General features: G+C 52.2%; 1 long non-coding RNA gene across 1 annotated transcript; it reads left to right on the top strand.

Annotated features, from left to right (window-relative positions):
* Window positions 1-9,689: 9,689 nt before the first annotated feature.
* Window positions 9,690-12,069, top strand: LOC118004286. Its single transcript, XR_004677524.1, has 2 exons — window positions 9,690-10,672; window positions 11,747-12,069. It is a non-coding gene; the product is annotated as an uncharacterized LOC118004286 (long non-coding RNA).
* Window positions 12,070-13,087: the final 1,018 nt, after the last annotated feature.

Here is a 13,087-nt window from a genome sequence, read left to right as displayed (position 1 = left end):
TGATGCTGTTCATAAAATCTTGGGCTGTTTGCAGAACCCAGGTCCTTCCCTTCTTTAAGTCAATCCATGTAGGAGGTTTGCAAACCCAGAAAAATAGGACACTCCTCATTTTATAGAACTATCTGAATTTGGGTGTAATGGAATAGTGCTGAACTCCGGACTGGAGACCTCAGTTCTGTCCCAGCTCCGTCAGTAACTAGCTATGGCATTTGCAGCAAGTCCTCTCTCCTCTCTGGGTCTCAGTCTTCTCATCTGTTAAATGGAGACCGTCACCTCCCACCTCCCACCTTCGGGACTGTCATGAGTGTCACTGTGAGAAGGCCCAGAAGATGGGGAGGCCGGGGTAGCAAGGGGAAGAGTAGCCAGAGGCTCCTTCCTGAAAAAGGCTCCAAACTGCCATCTCAGCACCTCTGCTCCCACTTCCCTTCAGCCTGGCAGCCAGGGAGCGGATGTCTATAAATGAGCCCTCAGCTGGGCAGACAAGTGAGGACCTCAGTCAGAGTTCCAGCTCTCCCCACCCCCAGACGCTGCCTGGGGTCGGAACCCAAGCTACACAGCCATGCTCCCATGCATGGCTCATTTAATGTGCTCGAGGAGGGCTGTGTCATACTTATTTCACCCATGAGGACCCTGACACTCAGAGAGTCCTTGTATCTTGCCCAGAGCTACAAGTCAAACAGACAGCAGGGGCCGGGATCTGAGCCAAGGACAGCAAAGATGGACGCATGGTACCCAGAAGGTCAGAGCAGGAAGGAAACTGGAGCACATTTCATTCAATCCTTCCCTTGTTCCGACTGGGAGACCGAGGCCTGAAGAGACCACAGGTCTCTCTCCTTAGGCTTCAGTTTCTCTCTCTGGTGGATGAGAAACAGACCCCGGCCTGCCAAGGGTTCAGGATTTTATCCCTCTTTGTTGGCACAGCTCTTGGATCAAGACACAGAAAATTTCCGAATCATGGGAGGAGAAGCACAGGTCTGCAGGCAGGTGGGTGCGTGGCCTGGCCACTCAGCCCGGGCCACCTTGGCTCAGCACAGCCATTGGCTCCTCCAGCCCACCCAGCCTCACACAACATGCTCTCTCTACAGCTTACACTCCCCCAGAGCTTCCCCCTTGGGAAGCCCTTTTGCCCCAACAGCAGCCTTCCCCTGGGTCCAACGGCATCCACCTCCCACCAGGTTCTCCCTCCAGGCTGGAGAGAATATGTACTATGCTAGAAACTCTGCATCCCTCCCTGAAAGTGGCAGACCCAGGCCCCAGAAAGAGCATGAGCTTGGGCATCAGACAGGTCAATCCAGATGGAGTAAGATTTTTGAGACTCTATCTCCTCATCTGTAAAATCAAGATAACAGGACCCCTTGAGGCAAAGTCGCAATAAGCCTCAACCATCTCGCCCTATCTTCAATTTGGTATGTGCATAGGAGGTTGAAATCTCTTGGGCGAGATTACAACCTCTCCTTGATTGTAATCTCTCCCAAGGCCTAGCTGGGTGACCTGAGGCTAGTCACTTGCCCTCTCTGATCTTCAGTGCCCTTGTCTGTGAAATACCTTCTCAGGGCTGTCATAAGGCTCAGAGGAGCTAATGGATGGATTAGCGCTTGCTAAGTTCTAAGAGCTGAGCATTAATAATGAGCCATTATTAATAGAGTGACGATGGTAATAGGGTGACTCTCGTAATTCTGCAAGCAGAGGATGAGGAGGAAGTAAATCATGGCAGGTCTGACCTGACAGACAACCCCGCGGGAAGGCCCCCTGAGGTGGGAGGGAGCTCAAGGGCAAAGTTAGGGCTCTGCAGGCTGGCTGGGGGGCCCTTGTTAGCAGCTGTCATTCTATGGGCACTGCAGGGCTATACCCTCTCACGGGGTCCAGACTGGGTGGCTGGCTGGCCCATGGCTCCCAGCCCTGGCTCTGCCACCATCAGATCCTATTTCCTGCCTGGTCCTCAGTTTCCTTAGAAAATGGTGGGAGGAGGGGCGGATAAAAAGAAGGGTCTCATTCTGCCTCACCCCAGTCTTTGGGGAAGAACCATGTGAGCTAATGGATGTACCACTGCTTTTGTAAAGTGTCAGGTGTGGGACATGAGGGATTATGGTTATTAATAATTTGGCTCCTGGGAGAGAGGACGTGAGGGAGGGATGCAGTAAAGGCTGGGAGAGGAGACGGAGGGGAGCCAGCCCCAGTCCCTGACTGCAGGGAGTTTGAAGCAAGGGCTCAGAAGACTTTGCAACACTGCCCCCTGGGGGCCAGAGAGCAGGTCTGTGCCCCAGGCTTTTCCTCCGAGGCTCCTCCAATCAGGGAAAGGGGGCAGAGGCCCACGGTCCCAGGAGGCTGAAGTGGACAGGCGGGGGCGGGGAGCCCAGCGAAAGCAGTCACAGCCTGCCCCTGCCTCTCCCTTCCCTTCCACATCTGCCTATTCGCTCCACAAGTCCTTCAAGCCCGCCCCGTTCTTCTCATCCTGCCGGCCCCACCTTGGTCCAGACCACCAGAGGCTCTTGCCTGGGCCCTGCTCCAGCCTCCTCCCCCACCCCCCACCAGCCCATCTTCCTTCCAGCCTGAGGGAACTTGTCAACCCTTACATTTGACCATGCCCCTCCCTGCTTAAAACTCAGCCCCGTCCTGCTCTCCCCAGCGCCCTCGGGAGCAAGTGCCCCTGTCTCTCAGATCAGTATCTCCTCTTTGCAAATGAGACAAAATAGCGGATGGTCAAGGACAAGGCTTTGGGGCAGGACCACTGGGCATGACTCCTGGCTTCTCCACTTGGTAGCTGGGTAACTCCTCTGCTTGTTTGGAAGTTTTTTTGCATTGTGGTAAAATAGACATAGCATAAAATTTACACTTTTAACCATGGTACGTGTACCATCCAGGGACATTAAGTGCATTCACAGATTTGTGCAGCCAGCCCCACCATCCGTCTCCGCAACTGTTTCGTCTTCCCAAAGGGAAGTCCCATATCCGTGTGTTACTTCATTCTTGATGCCTCTGTGTTCTCATCCACAGGATGGGGCTCATAAGCGGCAGTCTTCGCAGAGTGCCTGGTGGGTGCGTAATCGGGGCTCAATCAGCATTACCAGTATTGTATTCTCTTGAGGCACCTGCTCCGGAGGGCGCATGCGCAGCACGGCGCCGGTGATGCACAGAAACCCGAGGGCCCGTTACTCCCTGGGCTTCATTTCTGGGACTTGGACAGAGTTTATGACAGCTGCCGGGGAAGCATGCTGCATGCTTCATCTAGGAAGATGAGTCACTTCCTCCCTGATGGGCTTGCGAGCCTGCAGATGGGGAAGGCAGGAAGCCGAGCGCACAGGCAGCTGATCTCAGCCGGCCGGCCCTCCGCAGATGCTCCGGTGGGGATTGCTGGGGCAAAGAGCATTCTGTCTGGCGTTTGGGCCCAGCCTGGGCCAGAGCAGGACACACAACCGGCCTCTGCTCTAACTCAGTGCCGTTTATGTGGAGCATTGTCAGTTTGCATTTTGTTTGGTTCTCTCCTTCTCCCGTTCCAGCCGAACACACCTACTCTCCCCACTCCGCACACACTCTTCCTAGCTTCGCTCGCTCCAACTGTTCTGGCACTCATGCCTAAACCACTCTCACTGTCAAAGTGGCGCTGTCCTTTTTAAAGGCCTGCCCTTTTTTTGTCCTCTGGGTGAAACACAGATGCGTCTTCCTGGGGGAAGGGAGAGACCAGGCCTGAGATATCCCAAAAGGAGCAGACCTGGTCTCTGGCAAGGGCAGGGGTGGATCTTTCTAGCAAATCCCAGCCCAGGGCCACAGAATCCCATTTCCTAAGGTCCTTAGGTTGCAGAATCCTGTCTCTTGAGTTGAAAACATCCAACCATCTTCCAGAAATAGCCACAAAGAAAGGCAGTTTAGCGTAAGCAAACCAAAGCAGTTTTTGGAGTCACTTAGGCCTGAGCTCTGCCAACAACCAGCTATGTGGCATTGGACAGTCACTTCATTCTTTCATTTTTTAAAGATTTATTTATTTATTTTAGAAAGAAAGAGAGTGAGCAGGGGAGGAGGGGCAGAGGGAGAGGGACAGAGAGTCCCAAGCAGACTCCGCTCTAAGCACAGAGCCCGACATGGGGCTCAATCTCATGACGCCGAGATCACGACCTGAGCTGAAACCAAGAGTCAGTAGCTTAACTGACTACACCACCCAGGCACCCCACCCACTTCATTCTTCTAAGCCTCAGTTTTGTCAACTATAAAACGGATACAATAAATATGGCTGGCATTCATGAATCACATGCCAATCACTGTTCTAAGTACTTTCCTTGCACGGACTCAGTTAATGTTCCCAACTACCCATTAGAGCCCCCAGTTTACAAATGAGGAAGCTGAGGCACAGAGATGTGAAGAGACGTGCCCAAGGTTACGCAGCTGTTAAGAGGCAGAACCAGGATTTAACCTAGACAGTCTGGCTCCAGAACTTGTGCTCAAATCGTGGCACTTAACTATCTCAGAGGGCTAGTTTGAGGACTCAGTCATCTGTCTACCAGTCCCTAAACCATGGGCTTGAATAGAGTTGAGAACGGAGCTAAGCACTTTTGACAGGGGTCCAGGCCTGTTCTACTGATCACCGTCTGAATGACCTTGGGTGTGTCACTTTCCTCCTCAAATCTCAGGTTTCCCTCCCACAACAGAAAGAGCGTGAGCCCCAGCAGGTGATTCCTAGATTCTGCTCTAGCCCAGGTACCCTCCTGATGTCCACCTGTTCCTGGGGGTCCCCCAGGCACCTCAGGCTCGGCAAGAGCAATTGTTGGCCTGGAGACCTGCCCCTCCTAGTTCCCTCCGAGGCCTCTACTGAACCCCAGTCTCACTGGAGGCAGGTCCATCCCTGACCCCCATCCCTCCCCACAGCCCATGGCAGCTCTCTGTCCTTCACATTCCTGTCTTCTCCTCCCTCTCCCCCTTAGCTCAGAGTCCATTCCGCATTCTTCCAGACTCTTGCAGTCCCCTTTTTCTTCTGTGACTCCAGTTTCCCTGTTCTAATTCATCTCCCCCATTCTCCCAGAGTGATCTTTCCAAACCCCAATCTCATGGCACCCAGCCCTGCTCCTCAGAGCAAAGCTTACTTTTTAGCTAAAAATTGATGTTTGTCATCACATACCTATGACCTACCTTACTGGTCTCCCCACCTACCCTGGTCCTCCGCCCAGAGCATACCACACATACTCATGTCTTGGTACCCACACACACGCAGTGTCCCCCTGGTCAAACGCCCTTCCTCCCTTTGTCACAGAATTAGCACTCACCCTGCAAGGACCACTGCCAACTGCCCCCTCCCCCAAGTGTTTCCTGACTCAGGAAGAAAATGGACAAGGTCTGGATCATATCCTGGTTCTCTATGTGACCCTGGTCAGTGAGCATTGAACAGGCTGGCCATACCCTAAGGGAACTTTTCATCAGCCAGTTCCTCTGCCTCCAGCCTTCCAGGGTGCAAAACCTCAGAGGAGAAGACATCCAGGGGACAGCGATAGAAAACTTCACAGCCTTCACATTTTGCAAAATACTCTCACCTAGAGTATCTCACTAAACCCTCACTGCGCTGCTGTTCTTACCCCCACTCACTCGGGGGAGACAGAAGCAGAGAGAAGGGAAGGCCTTGGCTCAAGCGGAGCTGGTAGGTGGAGGAGCTCGGATTTTAACGCCCGCCCCGCCCCGGGCATTAGGCCCCCAAAGCTGATGCATCACTGCCTCCTGGTGGCGGGAAAGACGGTGACAGTGAGGAGAGGGCTGGAGACCCCAACCCTGGGTCCTGATTCTGGACTCTCCTCCGAGGAGCTCCAGCTCCATGGCCTCCTGCCCACAGCTGGCAAGGCAGCCTAGGTTCTCCCTGAATGTATTTATACCTTCTCTTTCCTCCTTGGCACTTTCCTTTTCCAGCCTCTCGAGTCTGCCGGAGCTTCACGCCGTGAGAGTGAGGAGCGGTAGGGGCGAGACAGGGAGACAGAGTGTCACCGACTTTCCAGGGCAGAGAGGCGTGGCCACTGGCCTCTGCGTGGGTGGGAACTTCAGAGGGGCCGGGTTGTTTTCTCTTCTGAGCTCAAAAAAGTTCCTGAGATGCACGGGCTCCACCTGGAGACACATCTATACCTCCCCACTTTCTAAGGAGGGAGAGGCCTGGCCTGTGAATGTTACAGGCATCCCAGTGGCCCCAGGAGAGAGGGACAGGGCTTGGGCAATCTGGGTGGAAAATGCTTACGACACCAGCTTGCACCCTTCACCTCTTCTCAACCTGCACTGCACGAGCAAAGAGCTTGCACTCAAGAGCTCCTCACTCAATGGACAAACCCCCATTGTACAGAAGAGGGAACTCAGTCTCAGGAAGCTAAATGCCAGGCTTGAGTCCAACCGGTCTGGTGCCAAGATCTGAGCCCGCCCCGCTATACAGGCTCCAGGTCCCATTGGGTGGAGAGAATAAACTCCCTACAACCTCCACATCTTCACTGAATTCACCCACCATTCTGGTCTGAAATGAGACTTTACCCCTCCCCCCGCCCCGCATCACTAAATCTGCAAACCTGCTTTTACACCCCTCCTTTTTTTACCCCTTCCCCCACCTGACTCACCACGACGTCTAGACTCTGGGCTCAGAAGCTCCTCTTCTCCTCTGTCGACCATCCTTCCTCTCATCCCTCTCTACTGGCTTATTTCCACCAACAAATGCTGGGAAATCTGCTCAAATTATCTCCAGTTTAAAAATACAACAAAATCCTCCCTGACCCCTCATGGCCCTCCAACCACACATTTCTCTTCACAGCCAAGCATCTTGAAAATGCTGTCTACCCCTCTCTCCACTTACTCAGCCCCCAACCTCCCACACCCACTGTTCCTCAGGACCTGTTCAGCCCAGCGTCACCAGGGGCCTCTTCCTCGCTGGGCCCCCCGGACACTCCCTGCTTCTCAACCTCTGGTCCCATCGGCAGCTTTACTGCAGCTGGCTGCACGTGCCATTTGGAGCTAGCTCCTCTGTGATGTCGTCATGGCTGCATTCTCTCTGGGCGTTTCTCTTTTTGTTCTCAGCATCTTTTGCAGACCCTTCTTGTTCTGCCCCCATCTCGTGCTGGTTTCCTCCAAGGTTCTGTCCTTCTCGCTCCACACTCTCTCCCTAGCTCCGTAAAAACAAAGGCTCCCCCCTCAACCTCAAGTCTTTGCAACTCAACTCTCTCTTTCCTGGGCTCCAGACTTAAACCCTCAAATATCTGCTGGACATCCCCACTTGGATGTCCCACTAGCTCCTCAGATGCAATACGTCCTAAACGGAACTCCTCATCTTCCTCCGAAAACTTGTCTTCCCACCTGCACTGTCCACCACCCACCACCATCTGCCTTGTCACCCAAGCCAGGATGCTTGGACTCTTTCATATGCAGTTATCACATTTTGGCCAGTTTGCCCCTTGCAGATTTCTCTGATCCTGGGTAGTAAAAGGCATGGGCCTTTGAGATGGCTAGAATTCTAACAGTGACTCCCTGTGGGCCCAGAGGAGGGGCCAAAGCAGGCTTTGTGACTTAACCTTTCGGAGCTTCATCGTCTATACAGCAAGGGTAATGAAAACCACCACTCAGATGAGCTGAGATGAGGCAGGTGACCACCTGGGCACATCATTAGCACAAGTAAGCGCTCAGGAAAGACAGCAGCTTCCGTCATCGGGAATACTGTTACTTCTCCCTATTCCTCTTCTTGCTACCCAGCTCCCCGCTGGTCTCCCTGCCTCTAGCCTCTCCCACGAGAATCTACTCGCCACGTGGCAGTGGGGGTGATCTTTTTGGAACAGGCAGCTGATTGTTAGTCCCCTGCCTGAAGGCTGGTCCTGGCTCTCCCATGTCTTGTGCTGAGTTCTTATTCTGCGGTCTGGAATTCGAGCTCCTTCTCTTTCTGGCCCCTGCTGACCTCTGTAGCTTCCCTTTTTGAGACTCCCAGTCTCTCCCTCTGTTCTGCATCCCAAATGCTCCTCTATCTGCCCCTTGAACACACCTCCTGCTTTTTCAGCCCTTCCTGACTTTGTCCCTGCCTTATTGGCCTGGAGGGCTCTCCTCATCTGCTTATAATTCATAACCAACCCAAACGATGTCTTCCATGATGCAAGCCTGCTTTGTTCCCTCTTCTGAGCCGTTCAACTCTATAGTAGTACACATCACACTGGATAGAATTGCCGGTCAGTGTTGTCATTGGCTATCCCTACTAGACTATGTCGATTCACTGTGATTGGGCAGCCGGCACACAGCCAGCTTCATTCAATAGGGAATGAAGAGTGAGCCTCAGTTCTAATTTTAAAAATAAGCAGCATAGGCAGCCAGGCCTGGTTAATCCAGAGGAGAGCAAGAGTGCTGGGGGCTAGAGGAAGATGAAATCACAGAGGGCTTCCTGGAGGAGGTTAGCCTGAGTTATTATAATGTGTCTAAGATAAAGAGCAAGAGTGAGCAAAAGAGGGCAGGCGAGTGTGAGAGAGTGAAGATCTGGGAAACGGAGCGGCTCTCTGCTCTGTCACTCTTTTTCCTCTAGCTTCAAAACACTCAAAGCCCTGCTCCCATCCCCTGGCCAATAGCACAGGGCGGACTTCACATTTACATAGAGAATTTTCACAGACTTTTCCTTCTGTGTGTCCTTGGCTCAGAGGCTAACCTGAGAAAATGTGAGACCTCAAATCCGCCCTGGCCCTTGGCTTGCCATGTGATGGGGCAATTCCTTCCACCTCTGAGCCCCAGTTTCCTCATCTGTCACAAGGGGCTCCTAGTTCTTGCTCAATAGCTGGGAAAACATCTACAGACCACAGAGTTCTGAGCCCCAGTGAGGACTGTTACTCTTGTTGTTCCATATCAGCAAAGCCCAGTGGTAGTTGTTAATCGGCCACTTGGGAGTCCCCAGAAAAACATTACTCAGGGCCTCAGCAGAATGGGATCTCGAGGGAGAGAGCCCCAGATGACTAGTGACGGGCAGGGCCTGGAGGTTTAATGGGACCAGGCTCAGCCCCAACCTGGTTCTCCCCATTGAGGCAGCGCTGGCCTGGGGAGCAGAGGGAGCAGCTGAAGTGGTCTGGGCTGCAGGTGAGCTGGGCCACCTGCAGAGGTCTTGGGTACAAAGGCAATGCCCAGAGCTGGTCAGAGCCAAAGAAAGGACAAGGTTCTGGGAGGTCAGGCTTTAGGGGGGCAAGAAGGTAGAGACTCTCACCCCACTTGAGAAGGGCTCTAAGAGAAGGGAGATGGGCTAAAATCTTTCTGCCCCAATTTATAGCATCCTGGGCAGGCTGGTTCTGCTGCTGATTAGCTGTGTGATTTTTAGCCAGGTCATAGCCCCTCTCTGGGCCTCTCCCTTGCTATCAGCAACAGTAAGGGAGCAGGACCAGGAGGTCTCCATAAAGTCGAGTGTTGTCTGATCCTGCAGGAATGCTGGAGAGGATTCTCTGAGGTTGTGGGGACAGCCACGCTCCAGTGTCTGTGGAATCACCAAGAAGCAAGATGGGTCCCACTGAGACACTGGTTTTCTAAGAGAGGAGTCAGCCAATCTCCAGCCCCAAGGAACCCACAGGCCAACGAGGGAAACATGGATGACAACTCCCAGAATGATCTGGGCCTCCAGACGGGGAAGCTTTTGTGCCTCTCCCAAGGTGACCCCTTAGGGGGTCTGGGCAAGGAGCCAGATATGTGGCTGCTAGCCCAGTTCTGCCACCAACCCCTGTGTGACCTTGAGCAAGTCACCCCCTTCTTTGGGCTTTTTAAATTTGAAAGATGGGGAGAGATGGGGATCAGACTACCCAGCTGGCGTTTCAGGAGGCTTCTGGCTCTGATGTTCTGTGATTGCCCAGCAAATCCCGCACGCGCCGTTCCCACGGGCCCAGTCTGGGGAGGGCACAGCCGCTCAGACTTGCAGCGACTCGCAGGGAACATGGTTTGGATTCCTTTCAGTGCTAAAAGAAAAGAGAAAACCCTGCCAACCAGTCCATTAGGGGAAAAAGTTGGGTTTCACTCAGGTGAACCGTTTTGGTCATAAACTTATTTATTAAAAAATGTTTGTTGAGGCTTTCTGAGGAGCTGGTTTTACCAGGCGCAGGGCACATAACATTTCTGCTCAGGACGTGGGGCCTGGCTACCGTGACCTTCTCCTCACAGCTGGGCCCAGTCCATCTCTTCCTTAAGGCATTTCTTGAAATGAGCATTTTTCTAGCCATGTAGAGCCTCCGTTTGGTAAGCAGCCCATCTGAAACTGTTGGAAAACATCCTCAGAAGAAAATAGAAATTTATAGCTGTCTCTGACATCAACCTAAGAAAGGGAGAGAGGAAAATAAAACCTTTGGCCTCTTTTTCCCTAGGTGGAAAGCAGAGCTTCTCAGTTCTCCAGGTGTCCCGGCTTGGTGGATGGAGGCCAAGGCCAGAGCCCAGAGGCCTGCTTTCCAGGACCAAGCCTGGCAGCGGGCTCCTGTTGCCCTAGGCCTGCTCCCCAGCCCCAGCCCCAGCCCTGCCGATTCTTCATTTGTGAAGAAAGGACCGGGGACTGGCCCATCTGCAGGGCCCTTTCCGCTCTTACACATTCTGTGACATGAGAAGGGTTTTGTTAAGAGAGAGAGAAGCTGGAGGTGGTCTTGGAAAACCAAGCGGTACTGCTCACGCCGTGATTGGGACAGAGAGGCAGTGATCTGAATGTCAGCATACCCTGGCCCCCGATCACCGAGTCAAGGTAAAGGGCGAGCCAACACCTCTCGCAGCTCAGTTCCGGGGGTTGCAGAGACTCCCTTCGGGTCTCGGGGTGGGGTGGGGGGTGGCCACGGTTGAGTGGTGACCTTCTTCAACCGCCTCTGGGGAGCAGAGTGACTCCCTGTGGAGCGATTCGCCAGCTCTCCTGACACTGGTTCTGAGTCTTCCCAGTTCTCTGCAGTGCCCTCTGAACTGAGGCCAAGAAAGGAAGGCTCCAGGGTGCTGGGCATAAAATGGCTAATGAGTAACAACTGCCAAGCTGCAGCAGCTAGAAGGGGGAAGACATATGGAAGGCCCCTGGAGGTTAGGTTGGTTTGTTTTTATTTTTGTTTTTTTCCCAATAGGGAGAATTCATTTTCAACTTGGATTCCATTCAGGCAGTGACTCCTTCCCCCAAAGTCACATACAGTACCTCTACCCTTCTGGGGTAACCAACATTTGGGTTTGCTGAGGACAGAGCGATTTCCTGGGGCATGGAACTTTCAGGACTAAAACCAGGCAGCTCTGGGAAAATCAGTTCTGGTTGCTCCCTGGATATGACAAAGAGCCAGGATGCAAAGACAGGTCACAGGCACCCAAGTTAGACAGAGACAGACGGAGGGCCCCACTAGCAGCTCCAGAGACAGGGAAGCCATTCTCGGGTTAAGGAGACAGCGGTCGGTAGTGTTCCTTGGAGGCAGATGCTCTCCCTATCAATACCATAATAAGATGGCCCAGAAAGGGAATCCCTCAAGGGAATGGAAATATAAGAGACAAGGGATGCTGATTCAAGAGACACAACATCCCAGCCCAGATGGAGTGAGACAAGAATGAGTGGGATGTAGAAGAGGAATCGAATCCAGAGCTGTACAGAAATGGTTCTCTCGAAGTCTCCAAAGAAGTGTTCCCACCAGTCCTGTAGAGCTCATGAGCTGGAAGCCTCTATCAGAAGCCACTGACAGCCTTAGGCTCAGAGATAGGAAGGTAGAATCAAGGGAACTTTACTGCAAAGTATGTAGTTTTCACTGCAGGCTTTAGCTTCGTCATCCTCAACCAGTGATCTTGTTATCTTTCCAAGGTCTCAGACGAAAGAACTCCATCCAGGAACTGCCGTGTAGAGATCCCCGGACTGGATGGGCTTATGCCAAATGACTGTACTCAAGATTCTAGTGCTAACAGTGGGCAAAGTCTGGTGAGGGTCCCATCAACATTTCTATACCCAGAATGTTCCTTCATCCATGGTGGCAAGAACTAGGCTACCCCATGAGACCCCCTTAAAAGAGCTACTGAACTAACAAAGAAGCGGCTTCATTTTTAATTGACATTTGAATTGAAATGGATGCTTTTCAAGACTTTTCCTCTCAGATGGAATAAGTTTGCCCACTAAATTCCACAATCTGATTGATGTGGTTCATTTATGTTACCTTTTTTTTAAAAGATATTTATTTATTTGACAGAGAGAGAGAGCACAAGCAGGGGGAGTGACAGGCAGAGGGAGAGGGAGAAGCAGACTCCTGAGGAGCAGGGAGCCCAACGCAGGGCTCAATCCCAGGACCACAGGATCATGACATGAGGCAAAAGCAGACGCTTAACCAACTGAGCCATCCGGGTGCCCCTGTTGCTTTTTTTTTTTTTTTTTTGGATTTAGGGTTAGAAGACTGCATAAAGATTTTGTAATCTAGCACCTACCCTAATATTAAAACTTCTCTGTAGCATTTCAACCAAAAAGGCCCAGCCTTATATACCTCTAGTTATATGGAATTTACTAATTTTCAAGTCAATTTTGTGCCTTATGGGTTAGTTCTAATTATAAGACTTATTCCATATGTGGGGTTTGGACAGCCCTTCATGGGTGTCCTTCTCTCTTCCCCAACAGGCAGGACCAGCTCTTTCAAGCATTGCTCATTAGACCTCTCACCATCCTGGGTTTCTTAATTGTGCAATGAAATTCTAGACACGAAGAAACTGCTGGGATTGAGATCCACAGTTGAAAAGAAAAAGATGAATATTTTAGTTAATGTTTCCCTGACTGTTCTGGTTTCCAGAACAGTGGACATCCAGCCCTGACCCATGATGGAAGCCATCTGTAATGGATCAGAGGACTACTCATCTGTCTTCTAACTGGGGGGCATTCCATCTCTGCATGAATCCTTCTTCTTCCCTGTCTGCTTGGTTCCCCCCCCCTTTTTTTTTAAAGATTTTATTTACTCATGAGAGACAGAGAGAGAGAGAGGCAGAGGGAGAAGCAGGCTCCCCGCAGAGCAGGGAGCCCGATGCGGGACTTGATCCCAAGACCCTGGGATCACAACCTGAGCCGAAGGCAGACGCTTAACCGACTGAGCCACCCAGGCATCCCTTGGTTTTCCTCTTAATCTACCTGCTCATCCTGCTGGGAAATGCCCTGATCCTGGTGGCTGTG

Source organism: Mirounga leonina, unplaced genomic scaffold, assembly GCF_011800145.1.
Source record: "Mirounga leonina isolate KUSES-001 unplaced genomic scaffold, KU_Mleo_1.0 Mir_92, whole genome shotgun sequence".
NCBI lineage: Eukaryota > Metazoa > Chordata > Mammalia > Carnivora > Phocidae > Mirounga > Mirounga leonina.
The sequence above is the reverse complement of the archived record's forward strand: the minus strand, read 5'-3'. Positions and strand labels throughout refer to the sequence as shown.